At 48.8% G+C, this 14,205-nt stretch overlaps 1 long non-coding RNA gene across 3 annotated transcripts; it reads left to right on the top strand.

The window, feature by feature from the left end:
• Positions 1–6,638: 6,638 nt before the first annotated feature.
• Positions 6,639–12,492, top strand: LOC118591574. 3 transcript variants are annotated; one of them, XR_004945942.1, is made up of 5 exons: positions 6,639–7,143; positions 8,068–8,268; positions 9,171–9,289; positions 9,604–9,694; positions 9,971–12,492. It is a non-coding gene; the product is annotated as an uncharacterized LOC118591574 (long non-coding RNA). The 3 variants fall into 3 exon arrangements; XR_004945941.1 differs by lacking the exon at positions 9,971–12,492 and having other exon boundaries at positions 9,604–9,827; XR_004945943.1 differs by lacking the exons at positions 6,639–7,143; positions 9,971–12,492 and adding an exon at positions 7,364–7,482 and having other exon boundaries at positions 9,604–9,827.
• Positions 12,493–14,205: the final 1,713 nt, after the last annotated feature.

Below are 14,205 nucleotides of genomic sequence, written 5' to 3' on the forward strand. Positions count from 1 at the left end.
ACTCAGGCTGTCGGGGTTGTGCGGCCTCCCTCCATCTTTTCCCACCCCCCCCCCCCCCCGCTTTTTTCTTTATTCCCCCACTTTTTTTTAAGCAATCCATCCTTTCATTTTTTATTAGTATTTTATGGTATTGCATATCATACACAGTGTCTGGTATCTTACTTATTGTGTGGTATCAGTTTGTGAATCTGACCAGGCACCAAAACACAAGGGATGTGTCTGCCAAACAAGAGACTTTGGTTTACCAGGCCTGTCTTAGGGTAGCCTGACATAAGAGTTCACCCAGAAGGAAGTATGTACCTTGATTGACAGCCTGCCACCCCCAGAATGTCCTATGGGAACTCTATCCTCGAAAGGATGGTTAAATCCTCTGACACCCCTCCCCTTCCCCACCCCAGGTGGGGAAACACAGCGGAGGCCCTTTAGATGCTGTTTAAATGCACAGTGTTATTGTCACTATAGATCATTGGGATCGGCTTTCCAGGTCGTAGGGAGGATGACAGAATGATGCACACCAATTTTTTTTATTGTTTAGGATACAGTGTATGTGGTTTATGTGGATTGCCCTGAGTATCATCTCTGGAGCATAACTAACATCAAAGGGTTGCTAACAATCTACCTCTGCAATACTATTTGCATAGTGTACAGCACAGCTTAGCAGAGGGGAAAAAAAAAAAAAAAAAAAAAAAGGTCTTACGTGACATTTCTCATCTGCTGTCGCCTCGCTCTGCTTGCATGCAGCAGGATAAACGCCGTGTTGTTTGGGGTTTTGTTTTGTTTTAATATCAGCATCGTGTTACATAACAGCGTTCGCCGTTTGTTCTAGAAGGCTGTAGAACCGTGCAATGATGGAGAAAACAGAATCTTTGGGGCTGGCAGGCTTGCATCCCAAAGTCATTTAAAGCATTCTGCATTGTCCCCTCTTTCTAAAATGGGGTTCTGGTGGCTGTAAGAAAAAGCCCCCAAATAGCACTGTGCCTGCCTGGGAGTTGTTGTGGCCCCCTTTGTTTTCTGTAGTGTTTGTAAATGCAGGTCCACTGCACTTAGCAATTCAAGATCGTGAGCAAGCCCACTACCTTCCCTACCCTGTACTTTTCTCCACAGTGCTTTGGACTCCCCGGCAATGTTATATATGCAGATGATCTGTTTGAAGCTGCCAAACACAGAGGGAACACTGATTTTATTTTATGAACAACGGTTAAGTGTCTCCTGAGTGCCGGCTACTGGGAAATAAATATTCTAGATTTCGTCTCTTCATTCATTCATTCCAAACAACCTCTCCTCCAAACGACCCCCTCCTCCTTCTCCCTCCTTCCCTTCCCTGTTCCCTTTTTAATCTCTCTCTCTCTCTCTCTCTCTCTCTCTCTCTCTCTCTCTCTCTCTCTCCCCCAGGGGCCTAGCAATCTTTTTGCCCAATTGGATGTTATTTTTCATTTTCTTCTTGTCACTACCTAATGTCCAAATTTATTTAAATCATCCTCAGACACAATCCTACAAGCTATGAATCACATCTGAGGCAGGCTTTTTTTTCCCTCGAACTTGTCAGCCGTCTCACTTATGATTGACAAGATTTCCACTCCCGTCATCTCTACTAATTCTGCTTCAAATCTGTATATTTAATGAACACACCAATTGGTCCCTCGTTATCAGTCAGAGCCATTTTTTTTTCATGGATAATGCACTGATTTTATAATTTATCGTGCATGGTGGCTGCCTCTAAATGAAATTCAGTGAAGGGCTTGTCCGGTTCCTATTAAAATAATATCTGGCACATGAATACGATCATCAGATTCTCCCTATTCCTCTCCCCCTTTTGTGCATATGAACAGTTTCATGTTCCTGTTAGACTCCTAAACACAGCAAGGTTTTTATCACCCAAAAATACATTGAATTTTATAACTCTGCACAAAGACAAAAAGAAAAACAAGAGATTGCTTACAAAAAAAAAAAAGAAAATCCCCAATGCAAACACAATCTGACACATGCTAAAAATTGCCTAAAGCACTGGTGAGTTACAGTTCCTCTCCCGAGGCAGATAATTCATTAGGAAATAGCCTTATGCCCTATGTAGCAATTGAACAAAAATATTTATTTGTGGTACTATCCAATGATAAGGGGAACAGGGTTTCTTTGGGAGGGAGGGGGAGGGGAGGCCTGCAGTAGCTGCCCACCATAAGCATTGCAAATGAATCCTTAGCCCTCATCCTGCAATCTAGGTCAGTATGGAGCAGTGGGATGATGGGATGGCTTTTAAATCTGTTGTAGGCTCCCATCATCTGCTTAGAAGGCACGGGAGGCCCAGTTACACTGGACTGGAACATTCCAAGAGGAATAGAGAGATACTCTCACCTGCTATAGGGACCATTACCTGACTACAGAGTCATTAAAAATAAAGAGAGCCATACCATCAGATGAATTACATTTAAACACACGATGACTTTAAGTTTTCCTTGTTCTGCTTTTTAAGACCTGAACAGAATTTGACAGACAGATTTTTTTAAAAGGAGACACATTTAAAAAATATAAAGAATATATGGATTCTCCTTTTAAAAATACAACAGGCTCCTACATCCTGGGTGTGGACAAGAACTTTGTAAATCACCTCCCTGGGTTGCACAAGAAGATAGAAAATATAAGTTTCCTCCAACAAGCCATGGTTTGTTTCTTTTTTGCCTTTCTTTTAAAATTAGGGGGTTTGGACACTATGAATAATTCACTAAATAAAGCAGAAACAAAATAAATTGACTGATAACTACCACCTGATAAACTAAACTTGTACCCTTGTGAAGGGCCTTATTTTTCCTTCAAAATGAGTATGGAAGGATGCTATTTCCTGAGGCTCCGGCTTAGTGGGTTCTTCCTCAAAACTGCTTGTGCCAGCTTTAATATAATTATTTCCTGGTCATGTTATAGACTTAGTTCACTAGATCGAAGTCTCTGATGCTTTCCCCAGGCTCTCTTCCCCCAACATACATAAGCTGGCTCTCTGTATTTTTCCAAATATGTCCCAAAATACTGCTAAAACTAGAGAAATGTAAGTAGAAACATCTGAATTTCAAAATTCAATCTGAGCAAAACACTAAACAAACCAGACAGAACAGACTATCTCTTTTAACTTTTAGTAGATGTTTTTATTTATTTATTTTAATTGCCAACCATGCTTGTGTCTATTTATGGGACTGCCTGTAGTAATTCAATATGTATTCACAATATGCAACTCTCAATTCGGAGTAATTAGTAATTCCAGGTCTTCAAAATTTTATCATTTCTATACGTTGGAAAATCTTCAAAATCTTCTTTTCCAGTTACTTTGAAAATAGCATACATTGCTTTAGACTGTTGTTACCCTAAGCTTTAGTTGACAAAAATCGTAAGAAAAAATGTTAAAGTAAAAATGTGATATAGGAAAAAACATGTAACAAAAACCAGAAGAGAGCTGGGTTTTGCTCTGCTACGAAGCAACCTCATGCTTTCTTCTTTTATATACGTTCAAAAGGAGTCAGCCCGCTCTTGGGTTCTATGGTTAGCCATTCTGTCCAAATACACCTCTAAATTTGTTTTTTGCTGTGTTTTGTTTTTGGAAAGCCAAGGCATCTGCAAAAGTATCTGCAGCTTTTTCTAAAGATGTGAGCTGACATTCAGAGAAAACAAGCACTTCTGAGTCTGCAGAAACTGATATCAAGCTTGCAAATGAGGGAGTCTCACTGGAGAATGGTCTTCCCAAACAATGTTGAATGACTTTAGATGATCAGTTTATAACCACCCCCCCTCCCCACCCACCCCCAACATTACTAAAAAGGCCTGAAGAAAACAACTAGTATCAGATACACAGACAGATAAGTAAAAACAAAGTTTGCTTCTGATTTGTCTGAATATTTCACTAGGGATGGAGTTTTGTATTCCAAAACTGGAAGGTGATAGAATAGTCTATTTCAGGACATCTTTTTAAAAAAAAAAAAAAAAAAAGCCATTTAAAAGTGCTGCAGAATGTTATTTTGATTTCTGCCACAGGATAAAGGGCTCCTCCTGAATGCAAACAACAAGCAAAGGATGCGCTAGAGGCTCCGCCAGCATATTAAAAATTAAACCCGGCTGCATTCTGCATTTCATAATGGTCTCTCTCGCTCGCTCTCTCTCTCTCTCTCTCTCTCTCTCTCTCTCTCCTCCCCTCCCCTCTCCCTCTCTCCCCTCCACTCCTCTCCTCCCCTCCCCTCCCTTCCCCTCTCCTCCCCTCCCCTCCCTTCCCCTCTCCTCCCCTCCCCTCCCCTCCTCTTCTCTCCTCTCTCCCAGCACAGCTTCCATCCTCTCACGGTGGAAATCGCACTCAGATAGTTGTTCTTCATGGTTAACAAACACTAAGGCATCAGCTGAGGTCAGAACCCTGCTCTCTGAACAGGGAACCACAAAAGTCAATGACACATGCCACGTCTTGGCAAATAATATATTTCTTACCAGTCTCCTGTCCCTTCCGTTTACCCACCCTCATGCATGTGCTAAGCTGAAGGGCATCTCTCGGTCTTCTTCCTTCCTTTGGTGGACCAGCAGGAGGCATGCCATTCACAATGAATTCAAAAGTGCTCCTCTTTTGATTTCTGTTGTCTTTATTTTAACCTCAAGAAGAGAGGGAGATTGAACCCAGTCTTCACCCCGGGCTACGCTAATACTTAGGTCATGTCTGAGCTCTCTAGGGAAGCCCTGCTTTATCCCATCCGAGGGGCAATGGTGTCTTTTCAGTGGAGCTGTACAGCTGTCCAGCCATATGGGCCCAAACAGCCCAGTCAATCCGATTTGGGGGGGGGGGGTTACAATGTAATTTCTTAACGTGTTAGTATTTGGGGTGAGTTTGATCAAGCGCATAGACAGCCCTTAAGCCCAAGGGTTTAGGTTTTAAGAAGCCATTACAAATGGCCCAGCATCCGTTCAGACTGGTTAAAAACAGATATGAAATCTGTGGCTGGGGGAGGGGCAAGGACTCCTGACCCCCTGGTTGGAGAAAGTCCCAGGGGTATGCTCTAACTATTAATTCAGCATCAGCTGCCGTATCCCTCCCCCCACCCCCCTTTTTCTCCCTTTCTTTTTTAACCCTGGGCTCATCCTTTAAGGCGTTCCCATTCGGGCCTGCAGAGCCTGTTACAAAACCACGGCTCGGCTCCCCCACCCCACCCCCGCGCTCGCGCGCGCGCGCGCGCGCGCGCCCCACACCGCAAGATGAGAGAGCCAGAATCCCGCAATGCCGCAAAGGCACAGGAGAACCGCATTGAAACCGTCCTCAAACTAAACAAAACCAGGCCTTTCTGACAATCTAGTGAAGGACCGCAGCCTCCGCATCCCGTTAGTCTTCAGTCACGCTGACTGGTCCTCAAGTCACAACCCCATTCTTCCCTGGTGCAGGAGTTCAAAACTGTCCGCCAAAGGAATGCTTAATAGACAGACATACAATATTCCTAAATCTAAAAAACCTTTATCAAAATGGTGGAAAGGATGGCCAAGTTACCAGTAATAGATCTTGTCCACCAGAGAATTGTAATTTGGTCGAGACTGTTATCAGCATGGTCAGTGTTCCCAGAAAGATAGCCTAGTGGTGGCCTTTGCCAACCAGCTACATTTTTTTAATTAAAATCCGTCGCAAGGATGTTTTCTAATTCTTATAAAACCCTTCCCAAGATTTTCAATTCTAGAAATTAAAAACAAAAAACAAAAAACAAAAAACAAAAAAAAAAACCCTGCTTGTTTCCTAAGCCTCTAGCGGCACATTGTTGAAGCAAAAAGCAAGTAGGGAGGTTTTGCGACAGCCATTCTTCTGTTGTGGCCCATACGTAACAATTGACAGAAGAAGAAATGGCCTTGAATCTAAGGGGGCATCCTTGTAGCTCCATCCCCACTAGGTAGGTGCCTCGGCCACAACCCTCTGCACTGGCCATTGGCCGCCGCCACGTTTAGACGGCTTTTAGCTGCCGGAGCTTGCTCTCTCCATGTCTAGATGTCCTGAATCCAACATAGCCCTTCGTTTTGGTTTGTTGTTGTTGTTTGTTTTGTTTTTTGTTTTTGTTTTGTGGTTTGTTTGTTTGTTTTTTTTTTCCTTAAGCCATCAAAGAAAAGCAGGCGTAGGGGTAGTGAAAGCAGATGGGCCAGCGTGTGCGGGTCGGGGCTGCCTCGCGGCTGCTGCAGCAGCCCTTTGGGAAAGACAGATTTCGCAGGCGCGGGGGCTGGGGGTGGGGGAAGGTCTTTTGGGTCTGCTCTTATGGGGGCATTCATCCTGGGTCCTTCGTTAAGGCCACAGCTAACTCAGTGCTCTTGGAAAAACAGTCACACAGCCCCACAACTACAACAAAAGGCGCCTCCCCGAAGTGGCTCTCCACGTCCTCGGGACGGGTGGCCGGACGTGTAGACGCACTTTTGTGCCTCTGTAATCTCGGACCTCCATCTGGCCCGGGCGGGCGAGGGCGGGCGGGAGGGCGCGGGCAGGGGAGGGGCGCGCGCACGCAACTAGAGGCGCGAGCACGCGCGCCGCTCTCCTTCACTTTCACCTTGACTGCGGGGGTGGGGGGGGGGGGGGGGGACCAAGAGACTATGGTCCTCCATCCCCCCCCCCCCCGTCACCCTCCGCCATTCGTCTTCCCACCCCCATCACTGTCCTGCCCAGACGCCAGCCTAGGGCGGGGTGAGGAGGAGGCTGCACTGGCGCTCGGGTCGCTGCACCGCCCCACAGCCGCGCGCTCTCCGCAGTGACGGCAACCGCAACCTCAGCAGCACCCAGCTCCATCCTCAGCAGCCTGGCCCGCGCCGCAGCTGCCGGGAACCGAGCGATTCGGGCTGAGGGCGACGAGCCGAAGACCTGTAGATGTCCCAGCCGCCTCCCCCCCCCCCCCCCCCACGCCATTGGCCGAAGCTCAAGAAACAGCGCGTGGGCTAGACGCGGTGTCGCACCGAGGGGGCGAAGAAGGGAACAAGAGAGCGCGGAGCGAGGCAGGCAGGTGTAGGATTGAAGCCCCCCGAGTCCGCCCAGAGGACTTTGGCAGGACCTGGGGCGGCCAGGGTGGCTTCAAGGGATTGGAGGGCTCGGACCACTGCAGATGCGGCGCGTGTGGGCGCGGCGAAAGCGCCCCCTTCTCCCAGGATCTAAACGGATAAACGGAAGCGCGAGTAAGTGTGGGGGTGCGAATCGCCACCTCCGGCCTTGGCTTTCCCGCTCTTGCGAGCACCCCCAGTTCTCACTTTCCCCAAATCCGCATTTTCCTTGGCACAGTCCTCCTGAACACCGAGGAGAGGGAGGTGCCCGGGGGCAGTGAGAGTGACGTGTGCTGGTGCAGAGGGGGTGGGGGGCTGCGGGCCGGGCTCTGTGGACCGACTCCTAATCCTCTTGTTTTCGGAACCGTCAGCAGATGTGGCTTCTCTTAGCTGAATAATCCGTTAAGAGAATAATAATTTTTTAAAAGGACCTCAGCCTCACCCAGCGAGGACAGTGAAGGAGATCCGAGCTTGGTGAGGCTAAAAGAAAAGGCTCTAAATTCTCTGCGTCCCTCTCCCTGCCTTCCTCTCTAGCCCCTCACCCCCCTCCCCCTCTCTCCTCCCCCTTCTCCGCCATCCCCTGCAATCCGCACTCGACGCGAGTTCACGCGCAGGGCTGGATTTCCAAGCTGCACTGCAACTTCTCAGCGCTTTATTATTATTCATCTGAGGGTGCAGCCTCTGCAACCTTCGCCTTCTGCGCTAGCATCCTTCCCCCCTGGCCGCGGCCACCAGCAGTGCAGTCTCTTCTGCACACAGGCTCTGGTTCAGTACAGGAGGATTCTGGTTTGGGTTTTTTTGTTGTTTTGTTGTTTTTATTTTTATTTTTTAATTCTCGTCAGAGCCATTACCACGATGCCGGTTTTTTATCCTTAGCTTGTCCTCCGGTCAGGTGGCACGACCACCAGCGCCTGCTCGCAGCTCTACCCCCCCCCCCCCAACCCAGACAAGGCAGCGATTGGGGCTTAGCCAGAGAGGCCGCTCCCTGCTTGCGGGGCAGCGTTAGCCTCCGCAACAATCCCGCATTCATCTGCATATTCCCATTCTTTTTTATTCCAGTAGATCTACCTTTGGTTTGGACTGGCTGAAACACTACGGACTGCAACCTTTTAAAGGAGAACAAAAAGATGAGGATCTTGTGCGGACTCCGGGACAAAGCGTCTTGGGCTCAGTGACAAGGGACGCGCGGAACTCTGGCTCCCGCATTGGAGAGATCAACGCAGCCCAAGGGCACCCCGCAGGGCCTGCGGACCTCTCAGGGTATTCATACTCTATTTTATTGATCTTTGTGGCATGCTTTAAGAGGTCAGTGTTAGGTGTCCCCCACCCTCTTAGGGGGATGGGAAGCTAAATGCAGACCCCCAGTTGGATCCAACTTGTCTTACAAGCCCCTCTATCTCGCCTTTTTAGAGCTGTTAAGAGGGGAATGGGAACCCGAAGGTTTAGAAGAGAAGCAGTGAGTGGGAGGCTGCTTGAAAGGCTAGGGCGGTAGGCTGGAGGCTTGGACAGGTGAGGGAGGGTGATGGGTGAGGAGGCATCTTCCTCACTCTGGTGCATTGGGTGAGTTGTATCGGGAATGACAGCGTGGCTGTATGTTGAAAACAGTCTTGAGAAATTGGCATGGACAAGCATAAGGTGACTGGACTTGTGTGTAAACAGAGTGGTAGAGGGCCGAGAGGGAGGGGGGTTGAAATAATGTTTTATTGTCCCCATGGGTTTGGGGATCTCTCCCCCACCCCATCCAGCTACATTATATAGGAGTGACCTTTTAAATCGATGCCCACCCCTGTAAAGCCGGTTGACTGGGGTGGGGTGGGGTGGGGAGTGTGTAGGGCTGCTGTTTTCTCTCTCTCTCTCTCTCTCTCTCTCTCTCTCTCTCTCTCTCTCTCTCTCTCATTCTCTCTCCCTCTCTCTCTCCCCTCCCTCCCTCCCCCTCCCCCATTCCCAGTCTCCCTCCTCCCTCCGTCTCCTCCTCCCTCTCCCTCTCCCTTCACTCCTCCCTCCCTCCCTCCCTGCTGCATTTTGCATGAGCTATCTAGGTCATTAGCATTTTAGCGTATGCAAGACTTGACAAGGCTGATGAGGGGCCAGATGGGCCTCGCTCGTATTTATTTATTATTTTTTTTCTTTTCCTTTTTCCCCTCCACCACTTGGGATCTAAGCGAGAGGACAGCAGCAGGAGAGTTCCGGAAGGCTGATTCCCACAGATCCTGGTGAGGGGCCGCTGCAGCTCAGCCCTGCGGCACGCCCGGTCCGGCTGCACCAGGACTCTACACTCGAGGTAAAGGCGGCGGCAACACGCCCTGCTCAGGCAGGTCGCTGAGCTCCTGCTTCCCATCCTTTTCCTAGCCGTCATCTCCCTCCTCCTGGCCCCCTTCACTTTCCTAGGCAAAGCTAAGAGCGGAGTGGGTGGGTAGGACTCGCTGCGGAGGGGCGAGGTGGAGTTGCTGTTTTTTCATTGTCTGGAGCTGCAGGGGAGGCGAGGCGCGCGGAGAGGGGTGAGGGAGTCGGGGTAATTAACACGGGGGAGGCACCCACCCCTCCGTCTCCCACTTACACCCACACCCCGAACCCTCCACCCCCTCCCCTTTGCAGGAAAAAGCTTGGAAACCAAAGGATGCGGGAGAACAAAGAGCCTTCAGAGGACGTGGCTGTTATCTCATTGTCTGTGACTGGGGGAGCTGCGGTAGGAAGGATGCGGTGGTCCTTAGCTCATCGCGTTCCCCCACCCCACACCCTCCCCGCTGTCAGTGCGCACTCACACGCGCCGCCAGCTTTTTCTTTCTCATTCCTCGTTTTCTCATTCCATCTTCTCCCATCCCCTCCCTTTCTTTCACCTTTCCTCCCTCCCTCCCTCCCGTACCCCTCCCTTCCCCCTTCCTCCATCCTCCCTCCCTCCTCCCTCCCTTCCTCCCTTCCTCCCTCCCTCCCTTCTTCCTTCCTTCCTTCCTTCCTTCCTCAGGAGAAAGGCCTCTCTCTCCGTGTTCACAGCGGACCTTGATTTAAATGTCCATACAATTAAGGCACGCGGTGAATGCCAAGAATGGGGCTGTCTGAGCACCTTGGGTCCTCGAGGGCCTGCCACGGAAGGATCGACCCAGCCCAACGCCCTGGGCAGATCTCAGCGCTGCAGCTGCGGGCGCCACAGGAGGGGCAGTGAGCTGCTGAATGCCTCACACCGCAGCCTTTAGGGTGGGGATGTGTGAGGCTACCGACAAAGAGGGGCTTGTGCAGATGCAAACAGAATCTAGAAAAGAAACAGCCCATTCTGTGACAGAAACACGGATCTGTGCAAGCGGGTGCTAGGAGGAGTGGGAGATGGTCTGGGAGCTGTTGGAGCATGAAGAGTGCGCGTTAGCGTCTGGGACCCTGCCCGTTGTACAAACAAGGTCGACACCTTCCTCCTCCGTATCTCTTTTTGTCCTGGGCTTTCAGTTTGCCCTTAAACGAATACTAATAATCTGGTACCCATGCACACGGGCAGACTGCCCCCAGAGCCTGGACTGCAGCTACATTGAATTGTTCTGCTTGGGGTTGGTTGGATAGTCTTTAGAGGAAGCTGTTTGTCACACTTTGGTGGAGAGCTGTGGGCATTTGACAAGCTTAAGCAGATCTCTGGGATGAAGGCAACCAGCAAATTTGCTCATGAACAGCGCCCAGACTCCATCAAAGCTGACAGCTAGCCCACGGCTCCAAGGAGGGCCTCCCAGGGTTCTTAGGACTCTGAAGTTTCAGGCAAAGATCCAAAACTGCAGCAGAGGCGCAGGACCCCCAAAGGGAGGGCTGCTCCGTTGCTCTTAAAACCGGGACAGAAGGAAAAACAGCATGTGTACAGGTGGGGGTCTGAGGAAAGTCTGTTTTGAAGCGGGCTGTCCAGGAACGGAAAGGGTTAAGTCTCCCTCATCCTGAAGCAGCACCTGCTTCCCAAATCAGCCCTCAGCAGCAGCTGGTGCTGGAGACCCCCGACACAGTTCCATTCCATCTCCATCTCAGTATTCCCCTCCAACCTGCAGTGGGAGGATGGTGGCCTGGTGACCGACCTAAACTCATTAATTTCCAGGTGGAGAAAATAGAGGAGCGGCAGGTCCCAGAAGCAGAGGGAGGGAAAGGAGGCCAAGAGCTGGCCTTCCCACCCAGGAAGCAGGCTGTCCTGCCAGAGGCCTGCCTTTGCAAGGCCAAGCCCATAAAGGATGTTTAGGAGTTTAATCTGATTCTTAACACAGTAATCAGAGTCTAAAAGAGCATCCATTGGAGTTAATGGAGGACTCTTTTCTCCAAAGCCTCTGCCTCCTATAGTCTAGTAAATTAGTATTCGAGGGTATCCTGGATCAGTACCTCTCTGGCCTAGTTCCCTCATGAGTATTTATTATTTCTTGAGTATCTACTATGTGTCCATCTTTGTGATTATCTCATCTTAACTGCTAAATTTCGTCACAGAAGGGAGGGAGCGTTAGAGCTAGCTGGAATAAGGGTGAATGTACCACACTCCGCCTAGGCTTTCCCAGAACCTTCTCTTCTCTGCAGAAACGAGCCACAGCCTGCTCACTCTTGCAGGAGGAAAGCTGTAGTGCACACATCATGAGGACCACAGGGGTTTCGCTGGTTGAGTCCTATAGAGCAAGCCAGGCTACCAGGAAGGAAGGGAAAGCCTTAGCAATGGCTGTCCTAAGAGATGCCATAGCCATTGCCTTCAAAATCTACCTCCCTTGAAATGAAAACTGACCCTGTCCAGGGACACTCCCACCCTTTATGAATATATTATAAGAGAGAAGACAGTGAACTGTACCATTTTTGGGGGTGTACCCATTGCCTCCCTCCATGCCCGATGAGATGTTATTTTGCCTTCAAGCAATGGCCTAAGCTGCTGATGGCCCAACCCCTGTACCACAAACTTCGCCATTAGCAATCCTCTGCTCAGTAATTACTTCCCCATGATTCCTTCAAATGTCCCCTCGTCCTTCACTGATACTTCGTCTTACATAACCTCCAGATTCCTCCCCAAGTAAGGTAGAAACCCAATATGCTTTTTCTCTGAGAGCTCCAACCGCAGGCACCTTCCATAAGGCCTGCCTGGGATCTGCTACATGATCTGTGCTGGGAGGGGTGCTTTTTTATTTATTGCTTACAGAAACTCTTGTTCCAGAAAGTGTTAGTGTGTGGGAGTGTTATGGGCCGGCCAGTCTGTGTGAACCAGTGTGAGTATGTGTCCACCAGGTCTCCTTCCCAGAAGGGGTTTGTATGACGGACTCTAATGACCTTCTCAGTCCAGGTATAATTGCAAGCTCCCTTTTGTTTTCACCAAATGAAGAATCAGAGCCAAGGTCAGCCTGCGCTGCCTCCTTCCTTCCTCTGCATTTTCTGACCTTTTATGCCCATCAGTCATTATGCAGAGAAGCCGAAGCCTTCTGCTCTCCCAAGGCGTCTCTTGAATTTTCAAGATCCCCTCCCCTGCCTATTTGCGCCTTCTAATTACATATTATGGCCCCTAAACTGGCTGCTCTTCCTATCTCCTGTCCTCATCAGTAACACCTCTCAATAAAGCTGCCTTTGAAAAGTCAGAACCCACCCAGTCTTACCAAGGGCAGGGGACACAGGCTGATAGCAGTACAAGTTTAGCATAACCACCTTGGAGAGACGCTAGCACTGTGTCACAGGTGAAGAGGTTTCTTGTAGTGGGTAGCCATCCCAGCATTGGCCTGGAAGTTCCAATCCCCACTGAGGCTTCGGTAATGGTCACGCCCACACGCGGGGCAGAGGAGGAAGCGGAAGACGAAGGATCGGGAAGAGCTCTGTCTCTTGGTTCCCGGACTCTGGACGCAGGAGGTAGACCGAGCAGAGTTCTCCAGAGAACACCGCCGGACTGCGCTATACCCTTGCCAGACCCTGTAACCTACCCCTTCATTTGTAAGTTAACCCCACAAATAAACCTCCCTTTTAACTACGTGGAGTGGCCTTAATAATATAACCAATATCTGGCGCTCACGTGGGGCAAATTCCAAAGGCCTAGGCGGCTCCCTCCCTCAGCCTCCTCCCTGGCTGGCGGGTACCTAAAACCGCCTGCAAAGTTCCATTTAACCAGGGGACACCTACACGGTTCCATTCCCGAAAAAGGGAGCATCTAGTCCAGTCTCAGTTCCCTAGCTTATCCCCCAGACCAGCGAAAACCGCTGTGAGTGAGATCTTCCCACTCCTCCGAGTGCCGTTTCCCGCCCATCTTGGCTCCTGCCTTCAGCTGCTGCCAGACAAGGTTGCCAGCAGCCCTGCTTTAGAGCTATACAACGCCTCCTGCTGGCTGAAAAGTGCTATTGCACCCCAAAAACCACGGAAAGGTAAGCTTCTTTCAAGTAAAAGTACTTGATAATTTTACACCTTAAAACTGACTAACAAATTTTGAGTAATTCTTGTAATATGGCTGACAACATTACCTCACAAGAATTTAATAACCTTTTTGCCTGTAGCTGAATGACATTTTCCTGGAATATACGACCTCCCTAAGACATATCTGGCCTGTACCATTTTGACATTCATTGTATATAATTCAACACGTGTTCAAACACTGGTTTAATAATAAGAACAAAGATGAGTCATTATTGGGACTGATACAGGCTTTAAAAGATAACAATGAAGGCTTACAGAAAAAGATTCTGTCTATGGAATCTGCTGACCAGGACTTACATAAAAAGATTCTCTTTTCTGGAATCTGCTAACCAGGATTTACAGGCTTTAAAAGTTAGCAATGAAAGCTTACAGAAAAAGATTCTGTCTATGGAATCTGCTGACCAGGACTTACATAAAAAGATTCTCTTTCTGGAATCTGCTACCAGGAATTACAGGTTTTAAAAGATAGCAATGAAGGCTTACAGAAAAAGATTCTTTCTCTGGAATCTGCTGGCCAGGACTTACATAAAAAGATTCTCTCTCTGGAATCTGCTAACCAGAATTTACAAAACAAGCTTGTACCAAAATTGATTTTATTGATAATAAATATGAGTATTTAATGGATAGAACACTAACTCTCCAGAGTGAAGTTGTAGCTACTCAGACAATATATAAGGAAGAAAAATTATCATTATTTGATAAGATAAGGTCCAGGAATCATGTGTTTCAGAAGAACAAAAAAACTTCCATGATTCCATGAAAATCTGGACATCCCTTATAAGAGAAGAGGTTTACTCCCTGGAACAGACCCTAGGTGCT

Source organism: Onychomys torridus, chromosome 9 (genome assembly GCF_903995425.1).
Source record: "Onychomys torridus chromosome 9, mOncTor1.1, whole genome shotgun sequence".
NCBI lineage: Eukaryota > Metazoa > Chordata > Mammalia > Rodentia > Cricetidae > Onychomys > Onychomys torridus.